This window comes from Somniosus microcephalus, chromosome 2, assembly GCF_052327205.1.
Source record: "Somniosus microcephalus isolate GS21.2 chromosome 2, FLI_Smic_1.0, whole genome shotgun sequence".
NCBI classification, from domain to species: Eukaryota; Metazoa; Chordata; class Chondrichthyes; order Squaliformes; family Somniosidae; genus Somniosus; species Somniosus microcephalus.
In genome coordinates, this window is record NC_140988.1 from 228,748,475 (window position 1) to 228,764,107 (window position 15,633).

A 15,633-nucleotide genomic window follows, 5' to 3' on the forward strand; every position below is an offset into this window, starting at 1 on the left:
CGCATTTCTTGACCCACTGTTCCACATCCCCATACATCCCAACCCAAAAACATCTGTCTCAAAAGGTTCTGTGTGCGCTCTATTCCCTGATGGCCCATACGATCATGCACACCTTCAAGCACGACTTCTTTCAAACAAGAGGGCAGTAGTAGCTGGTGACACTCACCAACATGGACATCCTCGATTACACGGTACAACAAACCATCTTGCTCACAAATACGGGGCCATTGCTTTAACGTGGATAATACTAGCTTGGATAACTGCGACCTCTCCTTGTAAGTTGGCCTTCGCTGCTCACCCCAAAACTTCCTAAACACGCTGAGGGTGGGGTCTGTGTCTTGAAACTTACGTAGTTCCTCTTTAGAGTAACCGGGAAGTGTTGGTGTGTTACCCTGCAACTCACTACGCTCAGTACTTTCTTCTGCGTCCGAAACACGGATCTGTCTGACTTTACAGCACTTGACTCCTGCTGTCCCTAAGTCTGGTCCTAGAGCTGTTCCCTTGTGAGTGACATTACATATGGCCACACAACCATCATAGTCTGCATCCCCACTGTCTGACTCGGGCTCCCCTGCTAACGGCTGCCTAGAGAGGGCATCTGCTGCTGCATTACAGCGGCCTGGGCGGTACTTGATGTCAAAGTCAAAAACAGCTAACTGAGCCACCCATCTTTGCTCAACAGCACCTAACTTAGCTGTAGAAAGGTGACACAGGGGGTTGTTATCTGTTATGACAGTGAACTTGGAACCTAGAAGGTAACCTCGAAATTTCTCTGGAACAGCCCATTTGAGGGCGAGGAGCTCTAGTTTCATACTGCTGTAGTTTCTGTCATTTCTTTCAGCATTACGGAGCCTCCTACTGGCATATGCTATCACTCTCTTCCTATCTCCCTGCTGCTGGTGGAGGATGGCACCTAATCCTAGGTTACTGGCATCCGTCTCTACAATAAAAGGCTGAGTGAAATCTGCGTAACCTAACACTGGAGCACTGATCAGCTTTTCTTTCAGCTGTTCGAAAGCAGCTTGGCACGCAGCTGTCCATGAACCTTCAAACAACCGTTTTGCTTTTGCTGGGCTGTCTTCCCTAAGGCATGCATTGACTACGTCATGGAGAGGGCCAGCTCGTTTAGAAAAATCCTCAATGAACCTCCTGTAATAACTACAGAAACCAAGAAATGACCTCAGATCTTTGACTGTACTGGGGACCGGCCACTTCTTTACGGCGGCAATTTTCTCTGGATCTGTCCCTATACCCTCCCCTGAAATTTGATGCCCAAGGAACCTGACTTCCTGCTGCAGGAAGTGACACTTTTCAAGCTTTACTTTCAACCCTGTCTCTTTCAGTCGTCTTAGAGCTGTCTCAAGCCTCTCTAAATGGTCCGGGAAGGTCTGAGAGAACACAAGGATGTCATCTAAATACACTAATAGGATGTGGAACACTAAGTCGCTCATAGTCGCTTGCATAAGTCGTTGAAAAGTCGCAGGTCCATTACAGACACCAAAAGGCATTCTGAGGTACTCAAAAAGGCCAAAAGGAGTTGTAAAAGCAGTCTTAGGCCTGTCACTTTCACGAACAGCAACCTGGTGGTACCCACTTGCAAGATCAATGGTCGAGAAGAACTTTGCACCATGAAGGGCATCAAAACTCTCGTCAATGCGGGGCAAAGGAAATGCGTCACGTCTGGTTTTTGAGTTTAGTTTCCTAAAGTCAACACATAGTCGTATGTCTCCATCAGTCTTACGAACTACCACTATGGGTGAAGCGTATGAACTATTGCTCTCCTGGATGACACGCTTTCTTAAAAGCTTAGTGATGTGGTCCCTCACCTCTTTGTACAGTGTAGGTGGGATACGACGGTATGGCTCTGTAACTGGTGCGTCATCTACCAAGTAAATCTCATGCTCAACTTTATCAGTGTAGCCTAGGTCCTCATCCTTAAAAGCAAATACTTCCGAATACCTGGCTAAAAGTGCACCTAACTCTGCTTGTTGGCCCTGTGTGCCACCTATGTGTAGTTTGTCCAAAAGCAACTGAATGTCTTGGTCTGTCATCTGTCCTTCTTTTCTGCCAACAGTTACTTCCTCTGTGTCAGCGGAGATGCGTTGAAATCGCACCTCACAGGAGTCCTTGTCTACACACTCTGCCTGAGTCGGAATACCAAGCCTGGTCCTGGGGCTTAACCACACATCCTCCTCAGAGAAATTTACCACCTGCACTGGAAATAAATGTCCCTTTGATTCAACTAGAGTGGGGACAACTACCAGGCCACCTGGCAATGGTGTGTTACCTGGCTCCAACAGCATTTTAGTGCTGCCACCTGACTGAGTTTTAAGTCCCTTTACATAGACTGTAGCTATGGAAGACGCAGGCACATGTACAGCACCCCTACCAGCTACACGGACAGAAGATGACTTTGGAGTGATGTTACACTGTTGTACTTGCTGAAATGCTTCCCTCCAATCTGAATCCAACTTTCCCCCTAGAGTAGTGTCAAACTCAGCATGAACTAGTTGTCTGCATCGGCTGATGATGTTCATACCAATAAGACCTGGTGCTGCAGGCTGTGACTGCTGATGCTCTTTGACTACCAGGAAACCACATTCGGGTAAGGTTATGCCCATAGTTTCAACGTCTAACTCAAGGTAGCCCAAGTAGGGAATGTCCAACCCGTTGGCGGCAGTGATCTTAAGCCACCCGGTTGTAGGCAGCATATCCTCATCCCTCCCAAGTAAGTGCTCTCTGAAAAAAACTTCAGTAATAGTGCTGACTTGGCTCCCGGTATCCAGTAAACAGTTAGCAGTAACCCCCCCAATCTTGAGATCTACTACTGGACATTTACCTACTGCACGGTCAAGAAATCTGTCACGAATACCAGTACTGTTCTGAGAGCCTGCAGGTTTTCCTCGCATTGCCCGGCTCATGGCAATCGAGGGAGTTAGTTTTCCTGCACCCCAGCCAGCATTGGTGGATGTGTTTGCTACCTCGTGCTTCTGAGGACACTGTTTGGCAATGTGCCCCGCCCCGTTGCACTTAAAGCAAATAGGCTGACCTTCATCAGTGAACTTTGGCTTGGCTCTAGGTTTCCCAACCTTGTCATTACCTGTGTTTTCCTTCTGTAGAGCAAGACCCCGTACTGCCTCTGTTAGTTCCCCGATAGCTTTACCCTGTTCCGCCACCACTTTAAGAACATCCTGTAAAGTGACAGCCTGGCTGCCTGGTACCCCAATGGCAGAACACTGAAGATCCCTCCCCGTACTGTCACACACTACATTCTTGCTCTTTGCAACTTTAGTGCTACAAGGCTGGTCTTCTAAGGACCATAAGATAGCTTCCTCACGTACATCGAACAGGGTAGACTGGGGGTTGTCTCGTACAAACTTGCGCAACTCTCTCCGGAGTGAGGGATCTCTAACACCATCAACAAATCTGTTTCTGACAACCCGTTTTGTGTCCGGCACAGCATCAGGTGATTGCTTTACCAAAGTTCTAATAATCTGAGAGAGTGCATGTGAGTATTCTTGGAAACCTTCACCCTCTTCTTGCTTGCGTCCATAGAAAGTTTCTAACAGCTGGGACTCACTGCGTTTTTCGGTGAAAGCCCCCCTTAGGTAACTGAACAGGTCACTGGGCTGCTTAGACTCTCCACCCAACCGTAACCTAATTTCCTGTAGGGCTGCCCCCCTCAACAAAGATCGAATGAAATCTACCTGCTCTGCAGGAGTCTGATCTCTAGCTCGTAGTACACTTTCAACCTCTTCAATGAACTCATCAACTGAACGACTATCTTTAGATACCTCACCACTGAATGGTTGGACCTGACGCTCTCTGGGTACATACACATATGACTTGGTTGCCCCATTACCTAGAGTGGCAATAATTGCCATTGCTTGGTCATGGTTTTTTTTCAACTCTGAAATCTGTGCCTTGAGTTGATCTATCTGGTTGCCCTCACCCACACTCGAGGTATTGTCCTCACCATCCGAATTGTGAGCTCCACCCGCCTCCTCAGGAGGGTCTAACATTTTGACTCAGTTCACAAGTCCCTGACAGTCACTGAATGGGATGGCCGCTGTGACGATTCTTCTCCAATGGTGTCCCTCCTCGGTGCCTTGATGGGTCCCCTCCCAGATTGGTCCTGGCGCCCTCTGGATCCCGTCTGTCTGGTCTGGTCCTCCTTAGCAACCCCAGGCAGCACTCTCCGTCCGTCTCCAGGTCCACTTGGCACCACACCGCTCTTCCCCCACTGCCGTATTTTATGTAACTTTCCCAAACCTGAGAAACTCCAAGCTAACAGACCCCACTCCTGGTACCAAAATGAGTAGCCTGGCGAAATGGAGCAGCACAGGACACGAACTTTCGTTTTTGGGGTTTTTTATTCTGTATTAATAACTTGGGTCTAGGTTTAGGATGAAATTGTAAATACATAAAACACAGTCGACAAAATACGGCAGTGGCTTGCTGCAAAACAGAACATGAGGCAAACCACAGGTGAAGGCAGTTAATTAACTAACAATCATTATACAAAACAAAACATATCATACCATACATTCGTATGTCCCGTTATCACTTGTCACCTCTTACAAGCAAACAGAAAGTATTAAACTCGTTCGAAACGTAGCCCCAAGGACTCAACAACAATTTTAACAAAGGTTAACACCAGCACATGGTGGGACAATCTACAAGCATCCCCGTGATATCGAGTGATTTGGGAAACAATATCACTTTAAAACTATGTCTGGCTGCACTAAATGCTGTTTTAGTTGTACTTTACGCAGACTAAGTTCATTTCAAAAGTCATATTCACCCCAACTCTCCTCAGAGCACACCCCCCACGCTGGATCTAGAAAATGGAGGCTGTGAAGAAAGGGGAGGTTCCTTTGGCATCACATGGCCCTTCCCATAACCCTTTTCTCCTTTTTTCAAATTCTAAAGGGGAAAATGAACCGCGCCATCTAGTGGACTTAAATATTCACTGCATTTTCCCACTTGGCTACACTTGTGTGGTGCAAATGTTACTTGCCACTTATCAGTCCAAGCCTGAATGTTGTCCAGGTCTTGATGCATGTGGGCGAGGACTGCTTCATTATCTGAGGAGTTACGAATGGAAATGAACTCTGTGCAATCATCAGCGAACATTCCCACTTCTCACCTTATGATGGAGGGTAGGTCATTGATCAAGCAGTTAAAGATGGTTGGGCCTAGGACACTGTCCTGAGGCACTCCTGCAGCGATGTCTTGGGGCTGAGATGATTGGCCTCCAACAACCACAACCATCTTTGTTTGTGCTAGGTATGATTCCAGCCAGTGGAGAGTTTTCCCCCTGATTCCCATTGACTACAGTTTTACTAGGGCTCCTTGATGCCACACTCGGTCAAATTTTGCCTTGATGTCAAGGGCAGTCACTCTCACCTCACCTCTGGAATTCAACTCTTTCGTACATATTTGGACCAAGACTGTAATGAGGTCTGGAGCCAGGTGGTCCTGGCGGAACCTAAACTGAGCATTGATGAGCAGGTTATTGGTGAGTAAGTGACACTTGATAGCACTGTCGACGACACCTTCCAGTACTCTGCTGATGATTGAGAGTAGACTGATGGGGCGATAATTGGCCTGAGTGGATTTGTCCTGCTTTTTGTGGACAGGACATACCTGGACAATTGTCCACTTTGTCGGATAGATGCCATTGTTGTAGTTGTACTGGAACAGCTTGGCTAGAGGCACAAGTCTTCAGCACGGCAGCTGGGATGTTGTTGGGGCCCATAGCCTTTGCTGCATCCAGTGCGTTCAGCCATTTCTTGATATCACATGGAGTGAATCAAATTGGCTGAAGACTGGCTTCTGTGATGGTGTGGACCTCAGGAGGAGGACGAGTTGGATCACCTACTTGACACTTCTGGCTGAAGATGTTGCAAACGCTTCAGCCTTGACTTTTGCACTCATGTGCTGGGCTCCGCCATCATTGAGGATGGGGATGTTCATGGAGCCTCATCTTCCCGTTAGTTGTTTAATTGTGTGAGATTATAGCTAATTTCCTTATTAATTAACTCATTGATTTGCTTATTAATACTTACTTTATATAAACACACATATATGTAATCATAATTAGCTCACAAAGCAAAGTAACCAATCATAACCAGCTTAGCAGCAAGGGTAGATGTGAAAATTATGCTAAGTTGACTGACTTTAATAAAAAAATACATATGTCTTATCAGCATAGACAATAGAGTCTTCAAATTGAACAGTATAGTGAGGTCTTGGAAATGAAAGTTTGGAAATCACAAGGCACAGATGGCCTGCTATCTGTACAGCAGCAGAACCAGACAGATAAGGAAGGGTGCTTGCGCAGAACTTAAAAAAAAACACACTAATGCTTTATGCTTTGTTTTAAAAAATAATTTATTTACTGTTGGAACCAAACAAGAATGAACCTGGGTAAGGTCAGTGTAGTGTATGTACCCGTCTACCTTTAAGAGAACTATTGTATGTAACCGTCCACCTTTAAGAGAACTACTTTAGGTGTTGCACTACTTTGTTGGCTTCTGTATACTGTAATACCGACGGTGACCACACCGGTACATAAGTGCTGTGTCAGGAAGTATTGAGCAGATTCGCCCTGACCTTCGAATAGTAAAGTCCTGTTTTAAGTTACTCTTGGAGTCTGTGTATTAATTAACTAAACAACCCACAGACTTTACAGTGACGACGAGTCCGATCGTACCTTGCGGCAACAATAATTCCGAAGCAGTTAACGAGCGTCGAGAAGAGGCAACCGCCCTCGTCATTCTGCTGGGAGAAAACTCGAGTCTGCAGAGCTGGAAAGGAGGAAGAATTCAGAGACAAAGACTTCCATCAGCAACAGGCACTGACTGTCCCTTCTGCCACGGTGAGGAGTGAGCCGATCAGCACGAGAAGCAAGGCGGCCACGGTGACTGTGAGTAAGGGAAAAGTAAAAAGAATAACCGGAGGATAAGGGCGGTGCACTCGACCACGGTCGAGGGGGAAAGGAGCCGGACAGAAGTCGGGCCCAGAGGCGCTGAGACTGGGGCAGCGTGGAGCAAGGAAGCCGCGGTACAGATAGGCTGGGGACGCAACGGCGTCGTGAGACAGCTAGACCGCGACCGGCGAAAAAGGCCGGGCAGCGACCGAAGCCACGAAGCGCTGCGACCGGGAGCGTAGGCGCGGGAAGATATAAAAACTCAGCCGCAGCCGGGGAGGGAAGCACCGGACTGCGAGAGGGCTGGGAGGCGCGATTGGGAGCCGAGCGAGCGGGAGAGGCAGAGCCGACCAAGGGAGACTGAGCGAGAGCCAGTCCAGCGGCAGAAACTATTCGCCGTCAACGGGGTGTACCCAGCGCCGGTAGAGCCGAGCGAGCGGGAGAGAGACAGAGCCCGAGCAAGGGGAACTGAGCGAGAGCCAGCCCAGCGGCTGAAACTGTTCGCCGTCAACGGGGTGTACCCAGCGCCGGTTGCCCTGCCGAGAAAAGGGAAAGCACTGAAGCCGACGCGCAGGCTGTGAACCTGAAAGCCAGCGGCCGTCGCCCGTGGGAAAAGTGTACCCCTCCCGCCAGGGGAAGAAACGCGGGAAGCCGCCATTAGGCGGAGAAGAAGACAGAAGCGGGGAACCGCCATTGAAGTGGGCGGGGAGAGAAGATAAGCGCGGGAAACCGCCATTTTCGCGGGAACCGCCATCTTGGAAAAAAAAAAATTTAAAGAAATAATTCGTGGTGTTATCAGGAAGAGAGGAAGATGCCTAAGCGTGGTAACATCAACGATTTTAATTCCGAGGTAGAAGACTGGGCCACGTATGTGGAACGCATTGAGATCTATTGTGAGGCCAATAAAATAGAAGAAGATGACAAAGCTATAACCTTGCTAAACTCGATGGGCGCGAAGACATGCGAGCTCTTGAAGCATCTACTAGCACCAGCTAAACCGGCGGATCAGACTTTCGATGAGATTGTGACTGTTCTGAAGGATCACTTGAACCCCACACCGTTGATGTTGGCGGAACGATTCAAATTCTATGCGAGAACGCAAAGGAAAGACGAAAGCAACGCAGAATACTTGGTTGAACTGCGTAGACTAGCGAAACACTGCCAGTTTGGAGGGAATCTGACAGAGGCGCTGCGAGACAAATTCATGTGCGGAATGTCGAAGGAAGAAACACAAAAACGACTGCTCGAAGAGAACGATCTTACACTTGAGAAGGCTGTCCTTATTGCTGCATCGAACGAAGCCGCAGCGAAAGGAACGGCGGAAATGCAGCTAAAGGCAGCGGCACTCAGGGTGCAGCAAATTACTTCGGGTACAACGAAATGCTATCGTTGTGGGAAGACAACACACGACCAGAACCAATGCTGGTTTAAAAACCAGGAATGTAGGAAATGTGGCAAGCTCGGTCACATAGCTAAGGTATGCCGGTCAGGGAAGAAGACCAACAATAATGAGTCACCACAAAAGAGGTACAGAAAGGTACATGAGGTGACTAGGAAGAGTCCGGAAGAACAGAATTCGGACTCACACTCCAACTGCAAGGAACTGGATAGTCTGAGAATTCACAATGTGAGTAATGAAGCTGACCGACAAGCTATCTGGATCACACTACAGATTGCAAAAGTCCAAGTGAAAATGGAAGTGGACACCGGATCGGCGTTGACGGTCATGAATAAGCATGATTATAAAAAGTTATTCAAGCATATTCCCCTACGGGATACGGAACTAGTATTGAAGACATACACGGGGCACAAAGTATACCCCATCGGAAAGATAGAAGTCAAGGTGAGATACAAGGACAAAGAGCACCAAAGGATGGACCTGTATGTGTTGCCTGAGGGAGGTCCACCACTTCTGGGACGGGAGTGGATCAGGAAAATAAAGATAGACTGGCATTCACTAAACACCATGACGGTAGATTCCGGAAAGGAAGATGTCAAACCTGAACGGTTGTCCAGAATATTAGACGAAGCTAAAGAGGTATTCCAGCAAGGACTGGGAACACTGCGAGGAATTAAAGCAAAGGTTAAGATTGCAGAACATGCAAGCCCAACATTTTTCAAAGCCAGATCGGTACCTTACGCGATACGACCTGCTGTGGAGGCAGAACTGGAAGAACTTGAACGATCAGGGGTACTGTCAAAAGTGGACTGGAGTGAGTGGGCCACGCCCATTGTTCCCGTCATGAAGTCTTCACCAAGTAACAAGCCAGGGGGACCGGGGAAGGTTCGCATCTGCGGAGACTTCAAGATCACAGTGAATCCGGTGCTTCACACGGTACAATACCTGCTTCCACGGATTGAAGATATCTTTGCTTCGTTGGCTGGAGGGAAACACTTCACCAAGATAGACCCGGCACAGGCATACTTACAAATGGAAGTCGAGGAAGAGTCGTGTCAGTACCTCACCATCAACACACACAGAGGCTTGTATCGTTATAATAGACTGGTTTTTGGGGTAGCTTCGGCTCCAGCAATTTGGCAGAGGGCCATGGAGCAGGTATTACAAGGAATTCCAAGCACGCAGTGTTACTTAGACGATATCCTGATTACGGGAGAAGACGAGGAAGAACACCTCACAAATTTGAAACTGGTGCTCACTAGGTTGAAGGAATATGGCCTTCGAGTTAATCGCAAGAAATGTGAGTTCTTCCAAAAACGGATCTCGTACTGCAGTCATGTCATTGACCGAGAGGGGCTGCACAAGTCACCTGACAAGATAGAAGCTGTCGTGAAGGCCCCCGCTCCGGAAAACGTATCACAGTTAAGATCATTCCTGGGGTTGATTAATTATTATCACAAGTTTCTGCCGAATCTATCCACAGTGCTGCATCCGCTGAATGCTCTGTTGCGGAAAGAAGTACCATGGAAGTGGAGTGAGGAATGTAAAAAGGCCTTTCGCAGAAGCAAGGCGTTGATTACCTCTGAAGAAGTGTTGGCTCATTTCAACCCAACGTTACCTCTTCGTCTAGCTTGTGATGCTTCCCCCTATGGAATTGGAGCAGTACTTTCACACAAGTTACCAAATGGCTCGGAAAGGCCAGTGGCATTCGCGTCCCGATCATTGACCTCCGCGGAGCGAAATTATGCTCAAATAGATAGGGAGGCCCTCAGCCTTGTGTGGGGCGTAAGGAAATTCAATCATTATCTGCAGGGCAAGAAGTTCACATTACTGACAGACCACCAGCCGTTGGTGTCCATATTCAACCCTAACAAGGCCGTTTCCACCATGACAGCGCAAAGGTTACAGAGGTGGTCCATGTTACTTGGGGCACACCAATATGACATCGAATACAAAAGGTCCAAACAGCATGGAAATGCTGATGGGTTATCGCGCTTGCCATTGCCGATAGTAGAAGAAGCGACTACAGTGGACCCGGTAGAGATGTTCCACTCATCCATAGTGGAATGTCTACCAGTAACAAATTCGATGATCGAAAACGAAACAAGAAATGACCCAACTCTCTCACGAGTCTATGATTTAACGGTGGAGGGATGGCCAGCACAGGGCGAACAAACGCTGCCAGCATTTTCGCAGAGAAAAGAACAGCTGTCAGTGTGTCGAGGAACCCTGATGTGTGGATCTAGAGTGGTGATTCCACCCAAACTTCAACAGAAGGTGTTAAAGGAGCTGCACGAGGGACATCTGGGTGGAGTGAAAATGAAGAACCTAGCAAGAACGTTTGTGTGGTGGCCAGGCATTGATGGGGACATCGAAGAAATCACTAAGAGCTGTCTAGGATGCCAGAAGGTCCAAAACGCGCCACCACAGGCTCCTCTGCATCCATGGGAGTGGCCCTCATCTCCTTGGCAAAGGGTACATATCGACTTTGCTGGTCCATTTATGGACTCAATGTTTCTAATAGCGGTGGATGCACACTCCAAGTGGCCGGAGGTAATAAAGATGTCCACCACCACCACGGAAAAAACCATCACAGTGTTAAGGACCATGTTTGCTAGGAATGGGCTGCCGGAACAGATCTGTTCTGATAATGGACCGCAATTTGTGTCCGAAGAATTCAAGAAATTCTTAAAGAGCAATGGGGTTAAGCACTACACGTCAGCCCCATACCATCCCGCCTCCAATGGATTGGCTGAAAGGTTTGTCCAGACCTTCAAGAAGGCCATAAAGGCCATGGGTAATGAAGCCATTAACTTACAACATAAGGTGGATAGCTTCTTGTTGGCGTACAGGAATGCAACACATGCGGTCACAAATCAAACTCCCGCCATGTTGTTTTTTAATAGACGACTAAGATGCCGGCTGGATTTGCTTAAGCCAAACGTCAGAAGGGACGTAGAGAACCGGCAATTCCAGGGCATGAATGAAAGGCCAACTAGATCTTTTCAGATAGGTCAACAAGTTTTGGCCCGGGACTACCGTACCGAGAAATGGCAGCCTGGAACTATCGGAAAAAGGCTAGGGCCGTTGATGTATACGGTGGACATTGGGGACAGTATAATAAGGCGCCATGTTGACCAGATCATAGGGTCAGCCACAAATGGCCAACCTACTCCACCACCTTACACGGTTAATGTTGAGACAGAGATACCCAGAACACCTACCTCCGATCTGGTAATACTGGAATCAGATGAACCTGACACTGTCCTTCAAGCCGAATCGACCTTGCCAGAAGCACCTACTGCCCCGCCGGAAGTTACGACACCACCGAGGCGTTATCCGGACAGAGTCCGGAAACCTCCAGAGAGACTGAATCTGTGAACTGTCTTGCATAAAGTTGTATATATGTTATAATGTATGTTTAATGGGGAATCAGTATGTTGTAAGCTAAAAAGGGAGGATTGTAGTGTATGTACCCGTCTACCTTTAAGAGAACTATTGTATGTAACCGTCCACCTTTAAGAGAACTACTTTAGGTGTTGCACTACTTTGTTGGCTTCTGTATACTGTAATACCGACGGTGACCACACCGGTATATAAGTGCTGTGTCAGGAAGTATTGAGCAGATTCGCCCTGACCTTCGAATAGTAAAGTCCTGTTTTAAGTTACTCTTGGAGTCTGTGTATTAATTAACTAAACAACCCACAGACTTTACAGTCAGGTGACACAGGAGACCCTATGGAAAGAAAGCAGAAGGTTAAGTGTAAGTCAGTGATTGATTGGTTCAGTAAGATTTTAAATGGAAAGAAAAGGTATTAAACGAGATCTCAGGAAGGGTCAATTGTAAAAGACTGGGACCTGGCACCTAGAGGCGAGAATAGCGGACTCAGGGGATCGTGCCAGAGGGTGCAGACAACTCCTACCGCGACTTTTACCCAAGGCATAACTGGGTAGTATGAGTATGCTTTATGCATTGTTACCGCTGCTTAAGACACAGTAAGGTATGTTAATTCTTGATTGTACTGAATAAAATCAAGCAATAAAGTTTTAATCTCTACTACCAATTTGCGTCAACATCAAATCTTTTGGAATCAAAGATCTCACAAAGAGAATCTTACAATTATCCACCGCCATTCACAATGGGATGTGGCAGGACTGCAGAGCTTTGATCTAATCCGTTGGCAGTGGGATCGCTTAGCTCTGTCTATAGCATGCTGCTTCCGCATGCATGTAGTCCTGTGTTGTAGCTTCACCAGGTTGTAGCTTCACCAATTTTAGGTATGCCTGGTGCTGCTCCTGGCATGCTCTTGTACACTCCTCATTGAACCAGGGCTGGTCCCCTGGCTTGATGGTAATGGTAGAGTGAGGGCTATGCCAGGCCAAGAGGTTACAGATTGTAGTGGTATACAATTCATCTGCTGCTGATGGCCCACAACGCCTCATGGATGCCCAGTTTTGAACTGCTAGATCTGTAATGAATCTATCCCATTTAGCACGGTAGTAGTGCCACACAACATGTTGGAGGGTGTCCTCAGTGTGAAGACGGGATTTCATTATCTCTTGTGTCCCCAAGGATTTAGCCTTGGCCCCCTCTTATTTCTCATCTGCATGCTGCCCCTCGGCGACATCATCTAAAAACACAGCGTCAGTTTCCACATGTATGCTGATGTCTCCCAGCTTTACCTCGCCACCAAGAGCAGGTCACAGGCTAGGTATTCTGCGGCGAGTGTCTCATCTCCTGACTCCCCAAAGCCTTTCCACCATCTACAAGTCACAAGTAAGGAGTGTGATGGAATACTCTCCACTTGCCTGGATGAATGCAGCTCCAAAAACACTCAAGAAGCTCGACACCATCCAGGACAAAGCAGCCCGCTTGATTGGTACCCCATCCACCACCTTAAACATTCACTCCCTCCACCACCAGCGTACCGTGGCTGCAGTGTGTACCATCTACAAGATGCACTGCAGCAACTCGTCAAGGCTTCTTTGGCAGCACCTCCCAAACCCGCAACCTCTTCCACCTAGAAGGACAAAGGCAGCAGGCGCATGGGAACACCACCACCTCCAAGTTCCCCTCCAAGTCACACACCATCCTGACTTAGAAGTATATCGCTGATCCTTCATCGTCGCTGGGTCAAAATCCTGGAACTCCCTACCTAACAGCACTGTGGGAGTACCTTCACCACACGGACTGCAGTGGTTCAAGAAGGCGGCTCACCACCACCTTCTCAAGGGCAACTAGGGATGGGCAATAAGTGCTGGCATTGCCAGCGACGCCCTGATCCCATAAATGAATTTTTAAAAAATTCTCTTGACCCCTCCACTGTCTCTAATTTGTCAGATTGCTTGTCTGACACCCAGTTCCGAATGAGCAGAAATTTCCTCCAACTAAATATTGGGAAGACCAAAGCCATTGTCTTAATATAGAATACTATATTGTTAACCTATCTCTTATGTTCATTAATAAATAGACATTCTTATTATGAACACAGCTAGCTTTTGCTAGACACTTTTATTGAGCACATGTGGACTAGGTACAGTATCTGTAGAGGCATCCATCTTGACTGCTGCCTTGTGGGTAGCCTAGTGCCTCATGGGTAATGTAGTCTTAATATACATACAGCTGGGTAGTGTAGTCTTATATACAGCTCTACACAGCTCTACGGCTCCACCTAGTGTCCACTATAGAATGACATGTTATTGATCATTACATCCCCCTTTCTTTGAGGTTTAACAAAATCAATATCAATCAACTTTCAAGAAAACAATAAAGATAATATCAGTAACACTTTTGTTAGTGCTCTATAAACATAAACATTTTCAAAACAGTCAACACATTTTCAAAGCTTTACATTGTACTCAAAGATTAAGTCTATTAGGCTTTTTTACTTCACGTGTGGATCTTCTCAACACGGGTAAGTCTGATGTGTCTTCATGAGATTGTTCTGGCGGTGAATGACAAGATGCAGTTGCGGCATTGTCATCAATCTGGTCTTGAATAGTCTCTTGTGTTTTTAGGAGGGAACGGCGGTTCCTCCTGAGAATCTGTCCTTCCTCAGTTCTAACAGTGTATGACCTTGGTCCTACTTCCTCAAGAACTGTAGCTTTCCTGTTCCATGCATCTGGATCCTCAATCCTGACAACATCATCCCTTGTCAATGGTTTTAGAGTTTTGGATGACTTGTCATAGCATGATTTCTGTTTCAGCTTTAACAGTTGAAGTCTCTGTCTCAGTTCCTCACTTTGCTGTTCTTTTGCACAGCAGGGTAGCGTGGTGCACAACTTGCGACCCATTAGTAGTTCAGCAGGTGAAGAACCACAGTCTAAAGGTGAGGCTCGGTAGCTCAGCAGGGCGAGATAAGGATCAGACTTGCTTTCTGTCACTTTCTTCAGTAGCTGCTTGAGAACTTGAACACCTTTCTCTGCCTTACCATTTGACTGAGCATACAAAGGACTGGATGTGGTGTGCTGAAAGTCATAATGTGCTGCAAACTGTTGCCACTCCTTACAGTTGAAGCACGGACCATTGTCGCTAACGGCAATCCTGGGAATTCCATGTCTGGCGAAGATGGATTTCACATGCATTATGACACTGCTTGCTGTGGTGCTTGAGAGCAGCACCATCTCAGGATAGTTAGAATAGTAGTCAATCACTATTAGATAGTCTTTACCATTTAAATGAAAAAGGTCCTTACCAACCTTTTGCCATGGTGCTGTTGGTATGTCAGCTACTATCATTGGTTCCTTTGCTTGTTTGTTTTGGTGTTTCGGACATGTCTCACATTTGCCTATCATGTTCTCAATGTCCTTATTTATGCCAGGCCAATAAACAGTGTCTCTTGCTCTCCTTTTGCATTTTTCAATTCCGAGGTGTCCCTCATGAATCCTTTTGAGCATGTCTTGACGTAGAGCCTGTGGAATGACTATTCTGTTCTGTTTTAGTAATAGTCCACTTGCGACACTCAATTCTGACCTTATGTGAAAATATTTTGGACAGGAACCTTTTGGCCAACCATGATGAATGTTCTCTATTACTGTTTGTAATACTGTATCTTTTACTGTTTCTTCTGCTATTTGCTTTGATTTTGTGTCTGACACGGGCAGCGCAGCAGTGACCATACTCACATGAACATCCACGTCTTCTTCAGTAGAGCTCACATGACTCATTGTGGGTGCTCGGGATAGTGCATCTGCTAACACTATGTATTTGCCTGGTGTGTAGATCAGTTCAAAGTCATATCTTTGCAGCTTCATCATGAGTCGTTGAATCCTTGGAGACATCTCATTCAGATTTTTTTTT